General features: G+C 40.8%; 1 long non-coding RNA gene across 1 annotated transcript; it reads left to right on the plus strand.

The window, feature by feature from the left end:
- Positions 1 to 231: 231 nt before the first annotated feature.
- On the plus strand, positions 232 to 4,363 carry LOC106727606. The gene is made up of 3 exons (XR_001363837.1): positions 232 to 1,170; positions 1,816 to 1,880; positions 3,367 to 4,363. It is a non-coding gene; the product is annotated as an uncharacterized LOC106727606 (long non-coding RNA).
- The last annotated feature ends 367 nt before the right edge of the window (positions 4,364 to 4,730 follow it).

Genomic DNA, 4,730 nt, shown 5'->3' on the forward strand with positions numbered 1-4,730 from the left:
CCCCATGTTGTCATTCCCGCACTGATTTATTGGGTATCTGCTCCTGCTAGGTGTGTGCGAGGCATCATTAGAAGGTAAAGTGCTTTACACATAATGAATGTTCAATATGTGTGAGTTGCTGATGAGATTATTGAAAAATTGCCTTTTCCACCCATATTTTTTTTTTTGAGACCTACCAGGTTCCAGGCACTATGTACAAGTCTCCCATTAATTCTCACAACTCCATAAGGCAGGCACTATTTTACTATTTCCCCAGTAGGAAGACAGGCTCAGAGAGTTCACAGAACGGACTCCAACATTGTATCTCCTATACGGTAGAGCCAGGCTCAAGATTCAGCCACGTCTGATCTCAAATCCCGTCTTCCTACCACCATGCTGCTGTCACTCCTCTCTCAGCTGTTACCAGAGTCCTAACAGAGGCTGCTCAGTCCAGGAGTGCATTGCATGTGCTTCTCCCGGCCCCTGGGCCACCCCGCTTTAATGTGTCCCTGGACGGACGCCCGCAGTGCGACCTCTTAGTTGTTACACGTCCCAGTTCCACTCTGGTTCTCACGCGGGGCCGGCCCTGATGAATCAGCTCCCAGTAACAGGCTCAGTTTGAATTTCAGCAGAATTCTCTAAAAACAATAACCAGATGCAATTCAACTCACATCGTGTCCACATAAGGAATCCATTCCAAGAGAAGTCAGAGGATGCACTGCGATGCTCAGTCAGATGAATGACTCCTCATCTGCCCTGGGCTCGCTTTAGAGCTCAAAGAAGAAATAACATCGAGATTAATTTGCGAGCTCAGTCTTTGACTCCGGTCTCAGGAAGAATGCACGTATAATTAAGTCTTATAATGATGACCCCTTAGATCATAGATCACTCACGGGTAGTGGCTCCTTCCAGACACCTGCCACACTCAAGGCAATTTCCTCTTTTCCGTCTCAAGAACTGTTTCAGACTTTGCTTTCATACAGGCTGCTCAGAAGAGCCGGGCCACCATCCTTGGAGTAAAACGGGATCCTCCAGGAATTACATCATTTATTTTTCAACACAGATTAATTTAATTTGGTTTAGTTTTACAAGGGCGTGTGATCATAGATTTGATAACCAAATAGATGCCCTGACGTAAATTTCAGTCCTGGTTTCGCTTTCTTCCAGTGAGAAAAACAAAGACTCTCAAAGGTAATTGGTATATCACCTCTCCAAGGGGGGAAAAGGGTAGGCTTTCAATTTTCTTAAACATAAAACTTAAAATCCACATATAATAATAAACAAATGGTTTAAGTCATTTTATGTCATAAATGTGCTGCCATTATTTAGTTATGAATTTTCAGGTTCAGGAATTACGCTAAAACCCAATGGTCATTATGGAATGTCTGTATATTTGATTTCCAAAGCTCCAGATAGATTTTAATGTGTTCAGTGTTATACCACTGCATTCCCCAAGCTATTTCTATATCCTTAGAGACATGTCCTAATAACAGGCCTCCGTGTCTTCTGCTTAGTGAAAAGTGTGAATAATAGCTCCAAAGAGAAGTATTTATGTATATACACACACACATATATGTACATATATATATTTATATATATGATTTTTTTAACTATAACATCTGTTCTCACATGGCCAAGTGATTGAACCCAATACAGTTAACAACTTAGGAAGGGATCCATTGAATTTTCCAGGTCTCTTCATGACCAGAATTACTTTGTAAGGAGACCCTAAATGTGGAATAATCAACATGTTAAAGTAATCTAGATGTTTATGATTTGATAACTCTTTGGTGCATTGTTTAACAACATGTTTTCAATTTACTTTCCTTCAAATAGCTCCAAATAACCCCATGATTTGGGATGATTGATTATGGGAATGCTGCTTTTACTGTACATCCAAGGTAATTTTAAAATTACATCTTCTTTTCATTGTTAAGGGGTAAAATCATTTGCAGGTCTTGACATGATTTATCAGAGAAAGGGGGACAAAGGGTCAGTGTTGGCCTCACTCTATTAGAACAATATTACGTGAGCCCAGAAGTAAAGCATTAGATCTCGTGGAAGCTGGGTTCTAATCCCAGCATGCTCCGTAATCAGTTCAGTGGTCTTAGAGAGTCCTTCCCCTCCTGCGACTCACTTTCCTCCCATAAAAAAACCATCAAAACAATTGGGATCAAAACCTTCCTGAGAGATTCTGATTCATTATAACTGGGCCAAGGCCTTGAAATACGTATTTTCTGTTAAGAACCTGCGTTTATAATTATACAGGTTTGGAAAACACCAGATTAAATAACTTCTAAGTCCAGCTCTCAAGTTCAATTCTAGAGTGAAGTTTTCCTGTCCTTTGGACATTTTTCTTTCAATATAGCCATGTTCTAACTGATGAACCTGATGTCACTGTGTGGTTGCTGGGTATTTCTCTCAGACGCTGTGCTCAAGCTTGTATGTGTATGACCCGTTTGATCCTCCTCAGAACTTTGCACTGTCAGCGTATTCGTCATGGTTAGTAATCCTACCTGGGACAACAAACTCCCAATCTCAGTGGCTTGAAACATTGATGTTTTGTTTCTCACTCATGTAAAATCTCACTCCATCTTGCAACTATGCGGCACCCGTGTCCCTCATGGGAAGACCAGGATAGGAGACAGTGGATCTTACCTACCATGATGGGAAGTGACGAATGACACTTCTGTTTACAGCTTATTGTGTTAAATATGTCACATGGCCCTGACCCAACTGGAAGACTGGGAAATATAAAGGAGCAAATGCAGATCTAATAAATAAAACTGTCTCTGCCACAACCAGGGATCTAAATTTTACAGCTTTAAGAAACTGAGGTTTATGAAGGCCAATTTGCACTTGAAGAATGTTACTGATGAATGTGTCACACAGTATCTGATTCAAAAAAGGAGGCATGCATTACTCACAATAGCCAAGATGTGGAAACACCTAAATGTCCATCAGTAGATGAATGGATAAAGAAAATGTGACATATACATAAAATTGATGTTATTCAGCCTTAAAAAAGGAAAACCTTGCCATCTGAAACTACATGGGTGAACCTGAAAGACATTTCGCTAAGTGAAATAAGACAGACCAGAAGGACAAATGCTGCATGATTCCACTTGCATGAGCAATCTAAAATATCAAACTCATGGAAGAAGAGAGTAGAATGGTAATTTTCTGGGGTTCAAGGGACGGGGAAATTGGGAGGTGATATTTAATAGTAATAAGGTTTTCCATTTAATTCCTCTCTAAAAATAAGTTTATGGATGTGACACCTGTCAAGCACAAATTTACAAATACTAATAAAATATAAAATACTGTTTATGTAAAAAAAGGCATGACTTCCAAGAATAAAACTTGTGTGTGTTTTTTTTTCCTTAGAGAGAAGAGGATTTTCTCCTAAATATATAACTACAGAAATGGTATTTTTGAAGCTCTCCTTGCTACTCTGTGTGCTGAAATCTGAAGACTTCTTCCTCCCTCCAGCCGACAGGTGCTCCCACTGCAGAAACACGATGTCCCAGGGACTTTCCTGTGCTCTACTTTGATTCCAATTTGCTCATTACAGTGAAATAGGACCCCCGAAATGTCAAAGAATCATCCTTTTCACCTTAGCTCTTTTAAGCGGTTCTAAACAGAGATTATTTCTTCACAACTAAACCTGGGAAATAACAGCTTTGTCCATTCAAAGCACACCTGTTGTAAAGAGATACTTTTTCTTTCTTTCTAGTTTTTGCCCCTGAGCAACTTCTCAGTAATTCAACAAATAATTTTCAGGGTGTTGAGAGATTCAGAGATTTTTGGAACTAGGATTCAGGAAGATAGGCCCTGTATTGGAGGAGTATCTAGTCCCCAGCAAAAGTGAAACGAAATGAAAACAGCAACAAATAACAGATAAATAAGTCACAGTAAGACATGAGGTGAGGGCCATAATCAATATACTTATGAATGAATGGAAGCCTAGGGAGGGGGACAGTTACTTCTGCTGGGTTTGTGAAGTCTGGAAGGGCATCAGCCAGAGAAGGTAACAATTTTTCTAGGCTGAAAAGTGAGGCATCATTGGTTCCCTGTAGGAGTGGGGTGGGTGTGGAACAGCGATCCAGGGAAGGAAGACCTTGAGCAGGAACTCTGAGGTGGTAGTCTTCCCATTCACAGAATGTAGTGGGCTGGGGCTGGCTGGAGATCTAGGCTTGGGGCAAATGTTCCAGAACATAAATATCCTTATGAAGGAGTTTGGACTTTACCTTACATGCATGAAGGAGGCATCGAGGTTTGTAATTATGGGTCTAATATGTGCTGCAGAAATATTTTGGTGTCCAGGAGAGGTGGAAGTCAACACTTGCACATCTCTGTGTAGCACAGACAGTAAATTGCCACCCAGTATCTATATATATATTTGTTGTTGATTTTTTACAGACAGGAAGGGAGAGGGATAGAGAGTTAGAAACATCGATAAGAGAGAAACATCGATCAGCTGCTTCCTGCACACTCCCTACTGGAGATGTGCCTGCAACCAAGGTACATGCCCTTGACCGGAATCGAACCTGGGACCTTGGAGTCTGCAGGCCGACGCTCTATCCACTGAGCCAAACCAGTTAGGGCTCTATTTTTTTTTTCTACTTCAATGTAATAATAGAAATTGTAACTGGGCATGTGACTGCTCAGAATAAAGATGGCCTTTCTCAGGTTTTCTTTCCGTTAGTACGGTTGTGGCACTAAGCTAGTGGCACATAGCTAAAGTCCCA

The sequence above is a fragment of the Myotis brandtii genome, unplaced genomic scaffold (assembly GCF_000412655.1).
Source record: "Myotis brandtii unplaced genomic scaffold, ASM41265v1 scaffold454, whole genome shotgun sequence".
NCBI classification, from domain to species: Eukaryota; Metazoa; Chordata; class Mammalia; order Chiroptera; family Vespertilionidae; genus Myotis; species Myotis brandtii.